Source organism: Oratosquilla oratoria, chromosome 24 (genome assembly GCF_046742065.1).
Source record: "Oratosquilla oratoria isolate Oo_2021 chromosome 24, ASM4674206v1, whole genome shotgun sequence".
Taxonomy (NCBI): domain Eukaryota; kingdom Metazoa; phylum Arthropoda; class Malacostraca; order Stomatopoda; family Squillidae; genus Oratosquilla; species Oratosquilla oratoria.
Window position 1 is genome coordinate 4,299,746 of NC_134800.1, and position 21,757 is coordinate 4,321,502.

General features: G+C 47.8%; 1 protein-coding gene across 9 annotated transcripts in view; it reads right to left on the minus strand.

Annotated features, from left to right (window-relative positions):
* Window positions 1–21,757, minus strand: part of LOC143038396 (cytokine receptor-like) — a 319,290-nt gene that overhangs the window by 289,346 nt on the left and 8,187 nt on the right. Inside the window, exon 2 of one of the 9 annotated variants that reach the window (XM_076207507.1) lies at window positions 14,544–14,571. The exons of the other annotated variants lie outside the window; for them this stretch is intronic. The gene's annotated coding sequence lies outside the window, so the exon portion shown is untranslated. The remainder of the gene's footprint in view (window positions 1–14,543; window positions 14,572–21,757) is intronic. 9 annotated transcript variants of the gene reach the window in all.

The following is a 21,757-nucleotide window of genomic DNA, read 5'->3' on the forward strand; positions in this document are numbered from 1 at the left end:
CCACCAAGTAGCCGCCGGAACCACGGGTTCTTGGTCCGGTCCGCGAGTGAACAAGCGTCTCCAAACAGGAAACTCAAAAATTCGAGAAGACCATTGTGGCGCCTCGCCCGTTTCGAGCCCTGAGGCTTCTGGGGAGAACGTCTTGCGCTGATGCTGCTGCTGCTGATGCCGCCTACTCAGAGGAGCTCGCTCCTTCGTCTCAGTACATGGACTCCTCCTCCTCCTCTTCCTCCTCCTTCTCCCCTTCCTCCTCCTTCTTCTTCTTCGCCTCTTCCTCTTCTTCCTCCTCCTGCTCCTCTTCTTCCTCCTTCTTCTCCTCCTCTTCCTCCTTCTCCGCTGCTTCTTCTTCTTCTTCCCCGTTCGTTTCGGTACATGGCCTCCTCCTCCTCCTTCTTTTCTTACTCTGCTACTTCCTCCTCTTCCTTTTCTTCCTCCTCCTCCTCTTCTGCCTCTTCCTCCTTCGTCTCGGTACATGGCCTCCTCCCCCTCCTCTTTCTTCTCCTCTTCCGCCTCCTCCTCCTTCTTCTCTTCCTCCGCTGCTTCTTCTTCCTCCTCCGCTACTTCACCTCAGACGACGACGAATATGACGACGACGACGATGAAGATAATACAGATGATGACGACGACGAAGACAACGCCGATGATGACAACGACAATAATGACGAAAAAAAAAGCTACACCGATATCATATACAAACCAAGTACACCTCAACTTAATCTAGATTTCAATAGCCCGAGTTCTAGCCCCTTGAGATGAATAAAATAGTTTGACGCCAACCAGAAAAAATATGTAAAGAGACTTCTTCGCTTTACGGTTGACGGAGATGGGCTTTCGATTGAAGCCCATTCTTAAAATTGAATACAAAGCGCATATAGTACATAGGGCAAAGGTGACGGCTTCGGCCACAGCTACTCAGCGCCAACTGGCGTAGTAGGTTCCCAGTATTCTTCTGCTCCTACTGTCTTCTCCTTATCCACGTCTACATAGACTCCATCTCTTCTCTTCGGCGCCAAATTTCGATGCCAAATTTCGGTGCCATATTTCGGCGACAAATTTCGGTGCCATATTTCGGCGCCAAATTTCAGTGCCAAATTTCGCTGCCATATTTCGGCGCCAAATTTCGGTGCCATATTTCGGTGCCAAATTTCGGTGCCATATTTCGGTGCCAAATTTCTGTGCCATATTTCGCTGCCATATTTTGGCGCCATACAGTACTGCTACGGTAAGGAACATAAAGGAACAGAAAGGAAGAACAAACAGCAGCAGTCTACTGGACCTTACTTAAGGCTGTTTGTGTTTACTAAGCTACAGTGAAGAAACAGGACAGCAAGATTTTTTAGAGTAAGGAAGAACTAAACACTACTACTACCACTATCCTATCCAATTAGATACCGGGCTATTAAATCTTTTATTGCTAAGGATAATTCTATGGCACTATCCAAACCTCCTTGTTGCCTTGTCATAGTACAATCGTAAACACAAGTTCAGTGACACTTTACCTCTCGTAAAGTCTCGGTTAATTGTAAACATAAATACGAAAACTTTCTTACAATAAGTTTTTCCTTATGAGGTCACTTTTTTTGTGTTTTGTCAAAGCTACTAAAATCGGACGCTTTCTTCCAGCATACGAGAATCCAAACTCCCCTTAAATACTAACAAAAAGTCGAAAAAACGAACTTCACTTTCACTCCCAAACGCAGAATTAACCCAACTAAATCTCCCCTCTTCCCAAGCACTCCCTCCCCCCCTTTTTTTTCTCTTTTTTTTTTATACCTCTCAGAAAGAAGCGAGGGTCAGGAGGGAGTGAGGGAGTGAGGAGGGAAGGGAGGTAAGGGCAATTCTGCTCGTGAAATCCGGAGTGTATCGTCCGTAGACTTCCACATTGTCCGCTGAGATGGTGGTGGCTAGCGTCGCCTGCAGCTTCTGTTGACAAACCGACAGACTGGGAGAGTCTTGAACTCTCTCCCTCCCTCCCTCACCTGCCCTGGACTTGGTATTCTTAAATGCGAATGAGAGTGGGGAGAGGGGAGGGAGAGGGAGAGGGAGAAGGGGCAGAGTGGAAGAGGGAGAAGGGGAAGACAGGGGGAGAGAGTTTGATGGGAGAGGAAGGGGAGAGGAAGGAGGTAGAAGGGAGATAGATAGATAGATAGATATATAGATAGATAGACATATAGGCAGAGATTAACAGACACAAGAGAGAGAGGGGGGGAAGACATAAACAGAGTGCGAGAGACATACAGGCAAAGAGAGACAGACAGACAGAGAGACAAAGACAGTGAGAGAGAGATATATAGGCAGAGAGAGAGAGAAAGAGGGGGAGAGAGAGGAACATACAGAGAGAGAGACTGTGGGAAGGAAAGGGGGGAAAATTTTCCAAAATGGAACAAAAGTAAAATAAGTTGGAGGTGGCCACATTTTCTAATTACTTGAGAGGATTCCAAAGTCCAATAAAAGCGTGCACGTGTGTGTGTGTGTGTGTGTGTGTGTGTGTGTGTGTGTTTGTGTGTGTGTGTGTGTGTGTGTGTGTGTACGTGCGCCTATGTGCGCATGGACGCTTGCAAATATGAGCAGAACAATGCTTGCAGGGCAAACGCGGTCAGGTGTCTAGGTCAAACTGGTCAGCAGAAAAGATAAGAGAGAGAGAGAGAGAGAGAGAGAGAGAGAGAGAGAGAGAGAGAGAGAGAGAGAGAGAGAGAGAGAGTGTGCAGCAGCATCAAGCACCCGTGGGCAGCAGAAGATGAAGCAGAAGCAGACGCCGGAGGAGGAGGAGGAGGAAGAGGAGGAGGAGGACGAGGAAGAGGAGGAGGAGGAAGAGGAGGAGGAGAGACAAAAAAGAGATAGTGAAGGTCAAGACGCAGCCGACGGTGATAAAGAGCAAGACAGAACCGGCGATAAAGCCAAGACAGGCAGAAAGATAGAACAGACAGACAGGCAAGACAGACAGGTAAGATAGGCAGAAAAGGCAAGACAGGTAGAACAGACAGACAGGCAAGACAGGCAAGACAGGCAAGGCAGACAGGGAAGACAGGCAGAGATAGGCAAGATAGGTAAAACAGAGAGACATGAAAGACAGGCCAGACAGGCAAGACAGGCAGGTAGAACAGACTGACAGGCAAGACAGGCAGAACAGACAGAAAGTCCAGGGAAGACAGGCAGAACAGACAGACAGTGCATACAGGCAATAAAGTCAGAACAAACTGACAGAACAAAGTGAGAGAACAATCAAGACAGGCAGGGCAGACAGAACAGACAGGCAGACAGGGCAGACAAAACAGACAAGCAGAGCAGAGCCGCTTGGTTGACAAGGAGCCCACGGGAGCCTGGAATCGGGAATCGGGAATCGCCTTAGACCCTTGGCCTGCCCCCTCCCCCCCTTGACTTAAGTGGGAATCAAACTGTGCGAGACTTCAACTCGGAGAGAGGAAAGGCGAAGGAGTTTGGGACGAGGGGGAGGGGGGGAGGAGGAGGTGGGGAAGAGGAGGACTAGGGGGTAAGGGAGGAGGGGGAAGGAAGAGGAGGGGGAAGGAAGAGGAGGGGGAGGGGGAGGAGGACGAGGAGGTAGGGAAGAGGACGGGGAGGTGGGGAGGAGGAGGGGGAGGAGGACTGGGAGGTGGGGAAGAGGAGGACGGGAAGGGAAGAGGAGGACGGGGGAGGGGATGAGGAGGGGGAGGATGACGGGGAGGTGGGGAGGATGACGAGGGGGAGGAGGAGAATGACGGGGAGGTGGGGAGGATGACGAGGGGGAGGGGGAGGGGAGAACGGGGAGGGGAAGAAGAGGGGGGAGGGAGACTTGATACGGGGGAACTAAAGAGTGGAAGGAGGGGAAAGGGGGGAGGGAGAGATAGGAGGGAGAACTTGAATTAGGGAGATCAAATAGTGGGAGGAGAGATGGGGAGGGAAAGGAGAGGGAAAGGGGGGTTAAAGAACGGGGTGAGGTGACAGGGGAGTGGGGGGTGAGATGACGAGGGGTGAGGTGACGGGTGGGTTGAGGTGAAGGGGGAGTGAAGTGACGGGGGTGAAGGGGTGGGGTGACGGGGGTGGAGTTAGGTGACGGGGTGGGGTGAGGTGACGGGAGGGGTGAAGTGGCGGGTGGGGTGAAGTGGCGGGTGGGGTGAGGTGACGGGGGGTGAGGTGACGGGGGTCGAGGTGACAGGGGAGTGGGGGGTGAGATGACGAGGGGTGAGGTGACGGGTGGGGTGAGGTGACGGGTGGGTTGAGGTGACGGGGGAGTGAAGTGACGGGGTTGAAGGGGTGGGGTGACGGGGGTGAGGTGACGGGTGGGGTGAAGTGGCGGGTGAGGTGAGGTGACGGGGGTGGGGTGAGGTGACGGGTGGGGTGAGGTGACGGGTGGGGTGAGGTGACGGGAGGGGTGAGGTGACGGGAGGGGTGAGGTGAGGCAGGAGGAAAAAGAGACGGGAGAGAATGAAAGAGAAAAAGTTGTTTAGAACTTTGACATCACCGGAGACAAGAGAAAGAGAAAAAGAGAAAGAGGAGACAAGCGATGATGACAAGTTTTAACTTCAGTAAACTTACTGAAGTTGTTTCAGATTATATACATTTCGTCCTGACGTTTCACTAGCGCTTCTATTCGTGATGACGTCATCTGGCACCAGAGATGACGTCATAGTGGAGGCGTGGGAGGAGTTAAGGTAGGTAGAGCGAAATTGAGGCGTCTAGAAACAGGGGGGCATCGTCGCCACTTTTTTTTTTTTTTTTTTTTTTTTAATTGGTGTCGGGTTCACCAGAGCTCATACGATAAAATGAAAAATTGCAAAACTTTGAGATCGTTTTTTTCTCAAAAACTATACTTTGACTAGGGTGCCCCTCTGTTCCTGGATGCCTCGATTAAAAGTTGATCATATCTCTTTGGAGATAAAAATCTCCAATCATAAAAGAATACCGCGTGGCTCTGGGCCGTAAGGGTGTGTAGGTGCTCAGGCATGCTGGGAAGTTAAAGGGAGAGGAGCTGAAGGAGGACGGAAAAGGGAGTGGACAGAAAATGAAAGGCATTAAGAAGGGAAGATGGGAAGGAGAGAACGGGAGATGCATAGAAAACGGAAAGAGGGTCGGTTGATGGTGGATATGAGAACGGAGAAAGGGATGGGGGAAAAAAGGCTGAGCCCCCCCCCGGGGGAAGGGGGGAGAGGTCAGGGGGAGGGGGAGAGGTCAGGGGGAGGGGGGATCTTATGAGGAGGAGGAGGAAGGTGGGAGACAAAAGGAATTGGTAAAGAAGAGAAGAGAGTATTTGGAAAGAGAGAGGGGGAGAAGGAATGACAGGGGGGCATACTCGTAAACGGGGGGAATGGAGGAGGGGAGAGGAAAGGGGGAAAGCGGCTGAGGGGGGAGGAGAAAAGAAAACGGTAAATGTGAGGGGAAGAGGAAATGGGATGGAGACGAAAGGGAGGGGAAGAGGGGAAAGAGGGATAGGGTGGGAGGGGAGGTGAGAGTGGACAAGAAAGGGGATGAAGGGGAGGAAAAGGGGGGATTGAGGAGGAGGGGGAAAGGATGGACCTGTCCCATCTTACTGTAAGAACGAAGTTGTTCCGGATCAACTTCCGGTGTGGGGCAGTTGGTTGATATTGTAGGTGAGTTTAAGTTTGTCAATAATGATTAGAAAAATATTGACAATATAATTATAAAAAATAATAATCACGGGGATGGACAATAGCAAATCCGTGAGTTGGATAGGGGGAAACCATCCCACCACACATCCGAAAATCATGGACAGGGGGGGGTAGGGGGGGAAACTCCCACCTATCCCCCCTCCCCTCCACGGAACGGTAGCACGGGAGACTTCTATGGAAGACGTGAGGGTTTTCCGGGTAAGACGCGAGGTTCGCACTTTTTCTCACGGGAAACAGCGGCGTTTTCTCACGGTCTCACGATTACGGGAATTCTTGACGTCTTTGCCTTGTTATAGATTAACTATCGTTCTCTAAATGCAGATATGATATTGTTGTAAATATTCCATTCTGACGATGGAGGGGGGGGCGAGGAAGGGGGAGGGGAGGAGGGAGAGGGGGAAGTGGGGAAGAGGGGGAGATGGGGAAGGGGGAGGAGGGAGAAGGGAGAGGGGAGGGGAGAGGAAGATGGGAGAGGGGAGGGGAAGGGAGAGAAAGATGGGGAAGGGGAGGAGGGAGTTGGAGGAGGGTAAGGGAAGAGGGGAAGGGGGGAGGTAGGGGAAGGGGGAGGGAGGGGAAGGGGATAGGGAGGGGAAGGGGGAGGGAGGGGAAGGGGGGAGGGAGGGGAAGGGGGAGGAGGAGGGAAAGAGGAAAGGGGAAGGGTGCCTTGAGTTAAAGGTTGACCTAAGGAAGGGGGAAGAGTAAGGGGGAAGGGGGAAGGGGGGAAGTGGGGGAGGTTGCCACAGGTTCAAGGTTGACCCAAGGGGCGTGGGGGGAGAGGGGGGGAGGGGGGAGACACGTTGGCACAAAGTCTTGGGAACAATGGCCTATTGAAAAGGGGGGAAAAAGAGGACACAGAGAGGACAGGGAAGACAAGGATGATAAGGGTGATGGATGGGGAGATGTCCCAATGGTCTTCACCCTTTTATAAGGGAGTAGGGTGGCGCGCACGCACGCACACATACACGCGAGCCCATACACACACATACACAAACAATACACACACACACACACACACACACATATATATATATATATATATATATATATATATATATATATATATATATATATACACACACACACACACACACACACAAGTAAATACACACACACAGACACACAAACACACACATACACACACAAACACATAAGGATACACATACAAGTACACACAGACACACAAACACACATGTACATACATACACAAACACCCATGTACACAAACACACATACATACACAAACATACACATGCATACATACACACACAAGTACACACATAAACACACATGTACATACACACACACAAACACACACATACATACAGAACACACATGTACATACACATACACACACACACACACATACACACACACACACACACACACACACACACACACACACACACACACACACACACACACACACACACACACACACACAATCATAAAACAAAATTAAAGGCCTCTTCTGCCACACTGGCCTGGTTCAAATGCAATGCAGTGTGGCACAGCTCTCCTATAGGGAAATCCAGCAGGAAAATAATAGGAAATCAACTAAGCATTCATAAGAGGGAGGAAAAGGAGGGAGGGAAAAGGAAGGAAGGAAGGAGGTGGGAAAAGGAAGGAAGGAGGAAAGAAGAGGAAGGAGGAAGGAAGGAGGAAAGAAGGAGGAGGGAGGAGGAAGAAGAGGAAGGAGGATGAAGAAGAGGAATGAGGGAAGTAGGAAGGAATGAGGAAGAATGAAGGAAGAGGGAGAAGGAGAAGGGAAAAGGAAGGAAGGAAGAAGGAAGGAAGGAAGGAAGGAGGAGGAAGGAGGAATGAAGAAGGAAGGAGGAAGAAGTAAGGAGGAAGGAGTATGGAGGAGATGGTTTCTGGCACCTAGACGTCTGGCCGAGCCTGACGGGGGGTGGGGTGGGGGCGTCTCCCCCCATCCATCCAGGACTCGATTCCCGCCGAACGCTTTTCGACCCCGAGAAGGCAGAAAGTCTCCTCTCTCGACCGTTATCATAAGCAAACGTAAAAGCGTGACCTACACAACAACTACTCCAAATACAACTACAACAACTCCAAATACAACTACAACAACTATATTTACTGCATTGACAACTACATTTACAACAAGTACATCTATAACAACAACTACAACAACTCCAAATACAACTACAACAACTATATTTACTGCATTGACAACTACATTTACAACAAGTACATCTATAACAACAACTACAACAACTCCAAATACAACTACAACAACTATATTTACTGCATTGACAACTACATTTACAACGACAAGTACATATATAACAACAACTACAATTTACAACAACTACATTTGCAGCGATGCCACCTGAATCTACTGCAACAACAACTATATCTATAACAACGACAACTACAATTTACAACAACTACATTTAAAGCAATGCCACCTGAATCTACTGCAACAACAACTACTGTACATCTACAGCAACACCAACTACATCTACAATAACGCCAACTACATCTACAAGATCAAATGCAACTACATCTATACAACAACGCCAACTACAACTATAACAACGCCAACTATATCTACCACAACTCCAAATACAACTACAAATAATACGACGCCAACTACAACTACAACAACGCCAACTACGTCTAAAACAACGTCACTACAACTACAACAACGCCTACTACATCTACAACAACTACAACACCTCCGCTACCGGCTCACAACCGGCCCGGAGATGCAAGAAGAGGTATCCAGGACTTGACGACCAGCCAGACTTCCAGAAAAAATAAAGAAATAAAGAAATAAAAAGGTAAAAAAGTCTTCCGAAAAATATTAATAAATAGATAAAAACCAATAAAAAACACTCTTCCGATAAAAATCAAATAAAACCAATAAATAAAAATAAATAAAAAATAAATAAAAAAAAACTCCTGAATCATATAACCTTCCTTGAGGCCAAAGGGGGGGAACCCGCAGCATCACGCTAACAACAATCCTCTTTTGTCAACGCTCAAGCAATTACCAATTCCGACATTCCGCCCCATAACCGCGCTGATGCACACCGCCATTGTTTGTTCCCGAAGTCTACGGATACTAAGTTATGTCTTGCGCAATCGCTGGGCGTGACGTCACTAGGCCCAAAGCAAAGAAAACGGAAAGAGGTCGGAGCCAGTGGATGGCTTGGACTCGTAGTCGGGTCGAAAGAACACATACAATAATCGTGGTCATTATTATTATTATTATCAATATCAATATTATTATTATCAATATCAATATTATTATTATCAATATCAATATTATTATTAACAAATTATCATCACTATTATCATTAAAGCATTATTTTTATTATTATTATTATTATCATTATTATTATTATTGAATCTTTAGAAGCTCTGCCAAGGGATTCGAACCCTGACCTGTGCGTGCACAATTACAGGTCAGGGTTCGAATACCTTGACAGAGATTCTAAAGATTCACTCTGTCTTCAACATACACAATTTATTATCATTACTATTACTATCATTATTATAATTATCATTATTATTATCATTATAATTAATCCACTTCAATATTTAGCCGGGAGTCAAATGGGCCTCATACATCGTGCCAGATGACGTCATCATGGATGCCCCGCCCCTCCCTCGGGTTGGAACGATTTGTGGATACAAAGTGACCTGACTTGGTATTCATAGACTGTGGTTGTGAAGAGGAAGAGGCGTCGAGAAGAGTGAGAAGAGGAGGAGGGGAGGAGAGGAGAGGGGAAGTGAAAAGAGGGGAAGGTTGGTGGAGGGGAGAGGGTGGTGAAGAGTTCCTGGGTTCGATTCCTGCCCAATGATCTTCGACTTCTAACATAAAGGTGGGGGAAGGTAAGGAAGGGAAAAAGGGAGGTTTGGGATGAAGGAAGGCAAGAAGGAAGGCAAGGAGGGACGGATAAGGAAGGCAAGAAGGGAAAGAAGGGAAGGAAGGGAGGAAGTGATGAAGGGAAGGGTGAAGGGAGGGGGGAAGGGAGGAAAAGAGAAGGAAGGGAAGGACGAAGGGAGGGAAGGGAGGAAAAGGAGGGACGAAAGGTGGAAAGAAGGAAGGGAAGAGAGGGATGAGAAGGGAGGAAAAGGAAGGAAGGGTAGATAGGAAAGGGAGGGAGGGGAGGGAAGGGAGGGAAGGGAGGGACGGGAGGGAAGGGAAGGGAGAGGGAAGGTCTGCCGCCGCGCCGTGGCCGCGCCGTAGCCGCTCGCCCGCCCGGTCGAGCGGCGGAGGTTCACCGTCGGTTTTCATGGAAAAGGTCAATCAATCATGACAACAGCGGGACAACGACCCTCCGCTGTCCACACGGAATGGGTCTCCAAATGGGCACCTCCCCAGAGGCAAACAAGCCCCCCATTCCCCCAACACGCGTAAACAAGCCCCCAATTTCCCCCAACACGCGTAAACAAGCCCCCCATTTCCCCCAACACGCGTAAACAAGCTCCCCATTCCCCCCAACACGCGTAAACAAGCTCCCCATTTCCCCCAACACGCGTAAACAAGCCCCAATTTCCCCCAAACACGCGTAAACAAGCTCCCCATTTCCCCCAACACGCGTAAATAAGCCCCCATTCCCCCAATAAACGCGTAAACAAGCTCCCCATTTCCCCCAAAACGCGTAAACAAGCCCCCCCATTCCCCCAAAAACACGTAAACAACCCCCGTCCCGTCCCGTCTCGCACCCTGGCCGTCTTCGTTGAGAAGGTTCCGCACAAAGGAATATAATGATTTGGCGAAATGAGAAGAAAGTAAGGAGTCTGGGGGTAGAATTGATAAAAGATCTTAACCACAAAGTCTAGACATAAATTCTTCAAAATGGGCACAGAATTGACAAAAGATCCTAACCACAATGTCTAGACATAAATTCTTCAAAATGGGCACAGAATTGACAAAAGATCCTAACCACTAAGTCTAGACATAAATTCTTCAAAATGGGCGGAGAATTGACAAAAGATCCTAACCACAAAGCCTAGACATAAATTCTTCAAAACGGGCGGAGATTTAACCTAAATCCCTATGTCGACGACCTAAATGCTTATGTCTAGACATTCTAGATCTAGTGGTTAGAATCTTTTATAAATGCGGCCCCAGGTGTCGCCCAGCGAGGATGGGGTTGATGGGTTGATAGGTTGTCAACCTTTCTCAACCTCTTCTTTGACGAGTGATAGGGGGGTAGGGGTGGGGGATGCCATGGCATTGAATTAAATATCCTGCCGACAGCTAGAATAAAATGAGTTGTGTTCTGTCTTTAGTGTAACAGCTGATTTAGATTGCTGGTAATGAACATCTCGCTAAAAAATAAGTATATAAATAAACAACAACAATAATAAATAATATCTATAATAATAACAATAATAATAATAATAATTATACTAATAACAATGATAAAATAATAACAATAATAAAAATAATAATCATAAAAATAATAACAATAACAACAATAATAATAATGATAATAATAAAATCATAATAATAACAATAATAATAATAATGATAAAAATAATAACAATAACAACAATAATAATAATGATAATAATCATAAAAATAACAATAATAATAGTCATCAATTTCAAATCAGTTCAAGACTCGCTCTATTGAAATCCTCAACACACACACACACACACACACACACACACACACACACACTCCCCCATCACCACCACCACCAGTCCTAAACTAGTCTTCGCCATAATCAAATCTCCAATAGCCCATGTCGACCACCTCCTTCCTCCTCCTCCTCCTCCTCCTCCTGATGCTGCCCAAGGTCAACCTTGTGATCGTTTATCAAACAAACGAAAAGAGGAAAAATGTCAGAAAGAATTTCCATGAATTATGGCACCCTCTCTCTCCATGCATGTGGGAGGAAGGGGAGGAAGGGGAGGTGGAGGGGGGAGAAGGGGAAGGAGGAAGAAGGGGAAGGAGGAAAGGGGGAAGGGGAGAGGGGGAAGGAGGAAGAACCGGAAGGAGTAAGAGGGGGAAGGGGAGAGGGGGAATGAGGAAGAACCGGAAGGAGGAAGAGGGAGAAGGGGGAAGGGGAGAGGGGAATGGATATAGAAAAGAAAGGGGGAGAAAGAGGAGGGGAGATGGAGAAGAGGGAGAGTGGGAAGAGGAAAAGGGAAGGGGGATAGAAAAGAAAGGGAGAGAGGAGGAGAGAGGAGAGAAAAGGGGGCGAGAGGAGAGGGGGAAGAGGGAGGCGGGAAGAGGGAGAGGAGAAAGGGAAGAAGGGGAAGGGGGAGAGGAGGAAGAGGGGGAAGGGGAAAGGAGGAAGAGGGGGAGAGGAGGGAGAGGAGGGAGAGGAGGAAGAGGGGGGGATGTCAGGCCAGGCACCGTCATTCCACGACAGAAACTGATGTGAACTTGTCAAACAAAGATTGGGGCTTCGGGTCTTGCTCTTTGTCGAGGATGCGAGAGGAGAGGGGGAGAGGGGTAGAGGGGGAGGCTAGGGGGGCGGGGGAGACGGGGGAGGATAGGAAGGCGGGGGAGGATAGGGAGGCGGGGGAGGATAGGGAGGCGGGGGAGGATAGGGAGGCGGGGGAGAGGGGGGAGGATAGGGAGGCGAGGGAGAGGGGTAGAGGGAGAAGGAGAAAGGGGGAGGGGGAGGGAGAGGGAGAAGGGGAGAAGGGGAAAGGGGGAGGATGAGAGTGTGAGGGAGGAGAGGTAGAAGGATAGGGAGATGGGGAGGGAGAAGGGGAGAGGGGGATGGAGAGGGGGAGGGGGATGGGGAGGGAGAGGGAGAAGAGGAAAGGGGGAGGGGGAGGGAGAAGGGAAAAGGGAGAGGGAGGCTAGGGGGGAGAGGGAGAAGAGGAAAGGGGGAGGGAGAAGGGAAGAGGGGGAGGGGGAGGGAGAGGGAGAAGGGAGAAGGGGAGGAAGACGGGGAGTGGGGAAGGGGGAGGGAGAATGGAGGAGAGGGAAAAGAAGAGGGAGAGGGGGAGGAAGAAGGGTAGAGAGAAGGTGAGGAAGAGGGAGGGAGAGTGGGAGGAGAATAGAACGAGGGGAGATGTGAGGAAGGAGGGGAGGGGGGAGGGGGAGGGGGCAAGCAAAGATGGCTGGAAAGGGACGATTGGATTAAGGATGAGGATGAGGATGAGAGGAGAAAGCAATAAGAGGATAAGGTTGGTGGAGGAGGAGGATGAAGGAGGAGGAAGAGGAGGAGGAAGAGGAGGAGGAAGAGGAAGAGGAGGAAGAGGAGGAGGAGGAAGAGGAGGAGGAGGAAGAGGAGGAGGAGGAGCAGGAGGAAGAGGAGTGGGGGAGGAGAAAGAGCGGGAGGAGGAAGAGGAAGAGAAGTGGGGGAGGAAGAGGAAATTGAGGAGTGGGGGAGGAGGCGAAAAAGCAGGAGGTAGAGAGAGAGACAGAGAGAGAGGGGGAGAGAGAGAGAGAGAGAGAGAGAAACACGAAGAATACGATGATGACGAGAAAGAAGAGGACGATGAAGAAGAGGAAGACGATGATGACGAGGAAGAGGAGATAAGAAGAGGAAGAGTTGGAGGACGAGAGAGAGACGAAGAGGACGATGAAGAAGAGGAAGACGATGATGATGATGAGGAGGAAGACGATGAGGAGGAGGAGGAAGAGGAGATACGAAGAGGAAGAAGTGGAGGACAAGAGAGACGAAGAGGATGATGAAGAAGAGGAAGACGAGGAGGAAGAGGAGATATGAAGAGGAAGAAGTGGAGAACGAGAGAGAGACGAAGAAGACGAAGAAGAAGAGGAAGACGATGATGATGATGAGGAAGACGATGAGGAGGAGGAGGAAGAGGAGATACGAAGAGAAAGAGGTGGAGGACGAGAGAGAGACGAAGAGGACGAAGAAGAAGAGGAGGAAGAGGAGGAAGAGGAGATACGAAGAGGAAGAGTTGGAGGACGAGAGCGAGACGAAGAGGACGAAGAAGAAGAAGAGGAGGAAGCGGAGATACGAAGAGGAAGAGGTGGAGAACGAGAGAGAGAAGAAGAGGACGATGAAGAGGTGGACGAGGAGGAAGAGGAGATACGAAGAGGAAGAGTTGGAGGACGAGAGAGAGACGAAGAGGACGAAGAAGAAGAAGAAGAGTACGAGGAGGAAGAGGAGATGGGAAGAGTAAGAGTTGGAGGACGAGAGCGAGACGAGGAGGACGAAGAAGAAGAAGAAGAGGAGGACGAGGAGGACGAGGAGGACGAGGAGGACGAGGAGGAAGCGGAGATACGAAGAAGAAGAGATAGAGAACGAGAGAAACTCTCGAAGTCCTGAATCTCCTTGAGCCTCCGACAGAGCTTCCGACAGAACGGACGATCGAGTAAGCGAGATCGGATATTCCTCCCCTCCCCCCCGCGCCTTTAACCTCCCCCTCAAGCCCCCCCCAACCCCCCACCTCCACTCCGAGGACGACTCGACCGACCGACCGCATGAAGACCACAAGGCCCAAGTAATCAAGATTCCGAGCTCCGAGCTCCGAGTTCGTGGGTTTGAGTTCGAGGCTTTGAGTTCGAGGACCCTCCGGTTTACAATCGTGACCTTCAATCAATAGTTTCTGCCACAGCACTTCGACGTCTGCACCACCACCACCACCACCACCACCACCAACCCACGGATGGCCTCCTCTGCCTTGCACTCCATTCACACTCCCTCACTCCCCTCCACGCGAAAGTACACTTCCCCGCATGCCAATGTGACCCCTACGTTTATGTGACTTATGGTCGCTTTTACCGTATTCCGTCGTCTCGATAATGGGTTCAAGGTTCCTAAGAACGACTCTAGTTCACAGTACTAACCAACACTCGCCCATCCCATCCCACTTTGTTATAATCACAGACAAATAAATTCTGCTTCGTCAATCGTGTTATGTGTCTGGCATCCGCAACTCTGTCTGATTAATAAACACAATTGCGCTGCGGTGCAAGTTTGATCAAGTATTGCCTTAAAGCCTACTTACGTGTGCAGAAACTTATATACCGAGATACCTGAAAAGAGATGAAATTGAAATATTAGAAAACGTGTATTCATTTCTCTAAAGATATGTCAGTACATGGGTTATTCATGATATATTAAGCCCAGGTCACATCAAGCTTACGACCTGTTTCCGTCCACCTTCTACGGTGGCACTTTGGTTTCTTTCACAGTTAGCGTCAGCTGGCTGTTTCCATATTCATCTTCATGACGGGTAAGATATTTATTCCAATTGGAGCATTGTCTTGAATTCTTTTTAGTAATAAACAGAGGAACAGCACAAATCAGCCTGGTTGCCGGTGGTCGGAAACCGATCGTAAACTTGGTGTAACTGGGTTCTTACTTAATATGACGGTTTTGTCAAATTAAACCACTTTTTTATGGCTAACGACAAATTATCTAAATCACCTCAGTAAGCCCAAAAGGTGACGAATTTCCTCCCCCCAAATTTTTATTTTATTCTGGTGATTGTCAGACGATTTTATTCACAGATGTGGTCATGGAGTCAATGAGAGAGTTTCGGAGGGCAGTGGACATGAACTGAAGACCAACTATGAAAAGAAACCCACAGGAGACCTTTTGGTCCATATCTATGTCGGATGCGAAAAAAAAATCATAATAATAATAAAATAATAAATAACTATAATAATGTAAATAACAAATAAAATACATAAATAAATGCATAGGTATAGTTAAATAATAAACAAGCAGGTAAATAGTAAATAATAATAAATTGACATATAACTAATAATAAATGAAAATCAGACAGACAAATGATAACAAAACAAAAACAAATAATATAAAATAAATTATAATCATTACAGCATCTTGCTTAGGTGTTTATCTAAATAACGGGAACAAATATACACAGAGGAGGGAAACCATAGCCAGAAGTAGCTACAGAAGACTTGTACACCATCTCCCAACCACAAGCGAAGTAAGAAAATGAGTAATCACCTATCTGGCAACATTAGCCAAGCAAGTCCTCGCCCGAGTGAAGGCATGAAGGAAAGATTTTTTTTTTTTTTTTTTTTTTGTCAAGCCTCTCCACTCGATTCAGGAAATGCCATTTATCGTATTTATACATATACCAAAGACCCTTTCCCCCTTATAAGGGGGGGTGGCCTTGTCAAAGCACACACCCACGCCATAAATAAAACCCATCCGACCACCTCTCCCACATGAGCGCCTCGGCGATGAAGGGCCATCCCTCAATCCCGCCACACGGCTCGGGTCAAAAGCAATGCAGCGAGGCAGTGCTCTTACTCAGCAAGGACTGAGAGCTGAAGCTGGTTTACCCCCACCGCTTCACCATACAGCGAGTCCTTTACCAAAATACAGGACAATACCATACAGTGAGTCCTTTACCAAATACAGGACAATACCTAAGACCAACTCGATTCAAACTCGGCGAAGGTCGAGGGGATGGCTGTTCGAATCCTGCCACCGGCGAAGTTGAACCAAGGGCATGGTTCATTAAATTCTACGCTACAAAGTACTCTGTGAGGGGCACCGCACTTGCCTTCCGATGGGAGGAGTTTGTGACGTTAAACCATATCACATTAATGAACCAGTTGGTCTGTTGCCCCAGATCTCTCAGTATGATAACCGCGACCCCGGGGGATCCGCCCACGGTCGCCGGGGAACTGGTCCATAGATAATTTTTGGGGAAAGACTTTACCATCAGTCAAGAGGTCCCCGCCGCTGCCCTCTTGGTTCAAATCTGACCAAGACCCTCATTTCCACGCGGAGATGCGGTCCCGATAGGGCGGCACCTGGTCCCCGGTAAAGGCCTAGATCATTAATACCACGCGTTTTTATTCAGTTATGGTGTGAATCCTTCCTTTCGAGGGAGAAATAATCCTTAGTTGTCCGATGAAGAACAAAATAAAAGCAAGAATAAAATACATAAATAATAGATAAAAAATAAAATAATCTCACAAATGTATACATAATGAATATTCAAGCAAGTATCTAAATATACACATACATACATACCAAGGGTTTTTTCCCTCTTACAAGGGAGGTAGCCAAAGTCAAAAGGAATAATTCCCCTCCCTCCCATTTCATCCCCTCCCACGCCACTCCCATTCACCATTGTTATTGGCGCCAGCAAAGTCTCCCTTGTTATTGGCGCCAGCAAAGTCTCCCTTGTTATTGGCGCCAGCAAAGTCTCCCTTGTTATTGGCGCCAGCAAAGTCTCCCTTGTTATTGGCGCCAGCAAAGTCTCCCTGGTTATTGGCGCCAGAAATGTCTCCCTTGTTATTGTCGCCAGCAAAGTCTCCCTTGTTATTGGCACCAGCAAAGTCTCCCTTGTCACTGGCGCCAGCAAAGTCTCCCTTGTTATTGGCACCAGCAAAGTCTCCCTTGTTATTGGCGCCAGCAGTCTCCCTTGTCATTGGCGCCAGCAAAGCCTCCCTTGTTATTGGCGCCAGCAAAGTCTCCCTTGTTATTGGCACCAGCAAAGTCTCTCTTGTTATTGGAGCCAGCAAAGTCTCCCTTGTTATTGGCGCCAGCAAAGTCTCCCTTGTTATTGGCGCCAGCAAAGCCTCCCTTGTTATGAGCGCCAGCAAAGTCTCCCTTGTCACTGGCGCCAGCAAAGTCTCCCTTGTCATTGGCACCAGCAAAGTCTCCCTTGTAATTGGCGCCAGCAAAGTCTCCCTTGTTATTGGCGCCAGCAGTCTCCCTTGTCATTGGCGCCAGCAAAGTCTCCCTAACAAGTCATTTGACTCCAAAGGTTATGAGAATCGTTTAACCACGGGTGGAGAGATGGTGGTCGTTCTATACACTTTTGGCTGTCGTCAGATGATTTTATTAAGTTGATTGAACTTGTCGGGCCGTAGAGTGTGGTACAGGCATACGAGGCATCATTACGAAGGCGTAGACGTTAACCCTTTCAGTGCGAAGAGGAGGGCAAGGGTTATCTCTCGAGCCAATCCGGTCTTTCCACTTCTCCGAAGAGATGACGAACTGAGTTCTCTCTTACTCGGAATCTCTCAAATTCGGAACTCCCCCCACCCCCGTCGTCTTCGGAAGGAGACTTTGTGGTACAGTTTCGTACATTTCCGGAGCTTCCGTTGCGAATATCGGAAAACTTCCGAATTACAGGAATTCCGATTAGGGAGAGATTTAATTACGTGAAGTTCTGTTTTACCTTCGGGGAGGGTTTTGTCCGCTAACGAGACGACCCTCTGCCTGAACGCATTCCAAATCGACCCTGACCCCCTAATCAATATCACCCGTTAAGCGCCTTACGGGGTGGTTGGACATGACAGCCTTTACACTAACCAAAGAGACTTTGCAAGCTCATGCCCACACGTATTACAGGACTCGAACCTCCTGCTTCTGGCATCTCCCAGACGCCAGCGCCCAGGTCCACTCGTTTGGCACCAGAGTTGGCACCCCAGTCTACCCCAGGGAAGCCTCATCCGGGAGATTACTTTATCTGGACCGAACTCCGTCACGCCACCCGCGTCCTCTGGAAAACACACAGCAAGGACACACACACACACGCGCGCGCACACACACACACACACACACGGGAGGTCCCGAGCTGGCGAGGAGACTGAGATACAGATTGTAATAACATATACAATTTCTATCTCTCTACATCGCTCTCACATACACATACTCTCACTCTCTCCCTAGCCCTCTCTCTCTCTCTCAAATACTCACACTTTCTATCTCTCTCGCTCTAACATACACATACACTCTATCTTTCTCTCTCTCTCCCTAGCCCTCTCACACACACACACATTCTCTCACATACACAAACACTTTCTCTCTCTCCCTATCCCTCTCTCTCTCTCTCATACTCAATACACTCCCTCTCTCCCTCTCCCTCTCTCTCTCACACACACCCTTTGAGATTATTGAACAAATCGAGTTCTTTGCAACAGCAGTTCCTTACGTCACTGACACTGGTAAGGTGAGGAGTGAGGAATGAGTGAGTGAGTGAGTGAGTGAGTGAGTGAGTGAGTGAGTGAGTGAGTGAGTGAGTGAGTGTGTGTGTTTCTAAAAGTACCATCACGTATGCAAAATGCACGTGAACCAATAGAGTCCTCATAAGAATCCAAAATGATGCGGGTTTGAAACAGGGTGTGTTGATGTGGCGGGGGAAGAGGAGGAGGAGGAGGCGGAGGAGGAGGATGGAGGAGGATGGAGGAGGAGGAGTAGGAGGAGGAGGAGAGTGGGCAACCAGCGGGTCCACAAGCACGCCAGTACGCATGCGCAGACAAGCCAAGCCACGCCAAGCCAAGATAAGCTTATCCCCGAACTCTACGTCCGGTCGTACAGGCTCTGCATGCAAGCTAGCTAGCTCGCTCGCTCGCTAGCGAACTAGCAAGCTAGCAAGCTAGCTAACTGGCTCGCCACCGCTCGCGTTGACGCTTTGCATGCGGCTGAGTTGAGTTGTAAATGCTTGGAGCCAGGCAGGTGTGTGTGCTTGCTTGCATGCATGCAAGCGTGGCACAGTGCCTGACTGCTGGTGTCTGCCCAACTGTTCGGATGGAGAAGCCATGACATGGGAGGAGGTGGAAGGAGAGGGAGATAGCGAGGGAGAGAAAGGGAGTGAGGGAGTGTGGGAGGGAGAGGGAGTGTGGGAGGGAGAGGGAGTGTTGTGGGAGAGGGATGGGGAGGGAGAGGGAGGAAAAAGGAGAGGGAGGGAGAGAAAGGGAGTGAGGGAAGAAGAGGGAGAGGGATGGAGAGAAGGAGAAGGAGAAGGAAGGGGAAAAAGGAGAAAAGGAAAAGGGGAGTGAAGGAGTGTGGGAGGAAGAAGGAAAGGGAATGGGAGAGAGAGGAAGAGCTAAAGAGAGAAAGGTAGAGAGAGAGAGAGAGAGAGAGAGAGAGAGAGAGAGAGAGAGAGAGAGAGAGAGAGAGAGAGAGAGAGAGAGAGAGAGAGGTGAAGTGTCTCTACCTAATTGCTAATGTACACGTGTGTCTCTGTGTGTGTGTGTGTGTGTGTGTGTGTGTGTGTGTGTGTGTGTGTGTGTGTGTGTGAGCGCGCGCGTGTGTCCGCCCATTCCTCCACACCTTGAAATCCCTAGATGGATTTAACTGGAAGAAAAACAGTCTCCCTAACTAGGGTCTGACACCTCATCTGCATGCGGTGACGTATAGGTAGTGCTACTGCACCCAACCCACTCAATTCCCGCTACCGGACCTGACCTGCACAAACACGAGATAATCGTTATCGTTTCCAAATGATTATCTTGGACAGATTACCTACACTACGTCACTAATACTTTCTCCAGCGCTTCTATCGCACCGAAGAGGAGTTACTGAGGGAGGTACAGACTTAAGGTAGTGGAGAGGGAAACAAGAAACTTAGTCTGAACGTTTTCGTCTATTTTAAGACATCATCAGGGAATACAATGTGACAGACACAGCGAAACATATACAAAAGTATAATATATATATATATATATATATATATATATATGTATATATATATATATATTGGATAAATGATTTAGACAGATGCGAGTGTAGGTGGAGGAAGAATAAGCGAAGATGGGCTGGAACTCCTTTATTGCTTATACGTTTCGACCGACTCGGTTTTCTTCAGTAAGCTGTCTACAAACTGCTTGAACCTTACAATTATACACTCGAAGACGGGAACACGGACAGGTCATCCCGCTGGCTGTCTAGGGATTCCCATTCCCATTCCCGTACCGTGTATATGTATATGAATGTATATATATGTATATATATATATGTATATATATATATGTATATATATATATATAAAACACACACACATATACAAATTTTTTTTTAATTAATACATTAAATAAATAATCCGCACCCGTCCTAGTCATGGACCAAAAGGTCTCCTATCGCCATGCTCTTCTTTTGTAATTCTTTGTAATGATAACTTAGGGTCAGTTTCCATGACCAATTAGTCAGGTTCGAAGTATGGCGGTTCGAATCCTGCCACCGGCGAAGTTGAACCAAGGGCATGGGTCATTAAATTCCACGCTACAAAGTCATCTGTAAGGGGCACCGTCCTGGCCTCCCGATAGAGGGGAGTTTGTGACGTTAAACCATATAATCCACCACTTGGACGAGGGCAATTGTCCGCAAAATATTATCGCACAGAAAATTTTGTCGCTTCTAAGCACAATCATCGTACAGGACTATCATACGGGTATGCATTTCACATCAATTATCGTACATGTATACAGAAAGTATCGTACATAATTATCGTAAAGAAATGTATCGCACATTTACGAAGGATTACAAACGAAGAGCATGACGACAGGAGACCTTTTGGTCCATAACTATGTCGGATGCGAGAAAATAGAAAATATATACAAAAATAGAACAAAATAATAAGTAGATCATAATGAATAATAAATGAAGATAATAATAATTATAAATACCTTATAAACAAATAAAAAAAAACATTATCGTAGATAAATAATATCGTATAATTTATTGTAGAGAAAAACATTCTTACTCAGGGGCCGGGGCGATAAGGATACCACTACTATATCCCCTTATTTCCAAAATCGTCAATTTGTGTCAGATAAATTCACACAAAATCGTACCCTACCACGCCTATCACGAGGACTATCGCTACAAAAATATTAAAAACTATCGCGATTCGGCGAATGGAACAAGACAATAAACACGACTACGGTAGTCTGTACTATCCTTTTATTTATTATTATTTTTGTTATCTTGATGACGGTTTTCTTTCCTCCACAGGGCTGTCAACTGTTAACTTATTGAGTTTTACAACCTCTTGAGGGATGGGCTGTTTGTGTATTATTTTTTATTACTATCCTATCATTATCACTATTACTATTAGTAGTGCTACTAATAGTTAATGGTAGTAGTAGTAATAGTATTTGTAGTACTAGTAGTGGTGGTAGTGGTAATAGTAGTGGTCGTAGTAGTATTTATATTACCATCAATATTTTTGTTATTATTATTACTGCACTACCTTTTAGTCCACGTTTTATTCTCTCTGATTCCCGGGAATTAACTGGCATATTCACAAATTTACCAGACTTTTCCATGAGGTTAAGCGATTTTATTCATCTGCCCGATGACCCAACGCCCCCCTTTCGTCCCCCTAGAGGGGGGAGAGGGGAGTGACAGGGGGAGAGAGGGGGGGTGACAGGGGGAGAGGGAGTGACAGGAGGGGAGGGGGAGTGACAGGGGGTGAGGGGGAGTGACAGGGGGAGAGGGGGA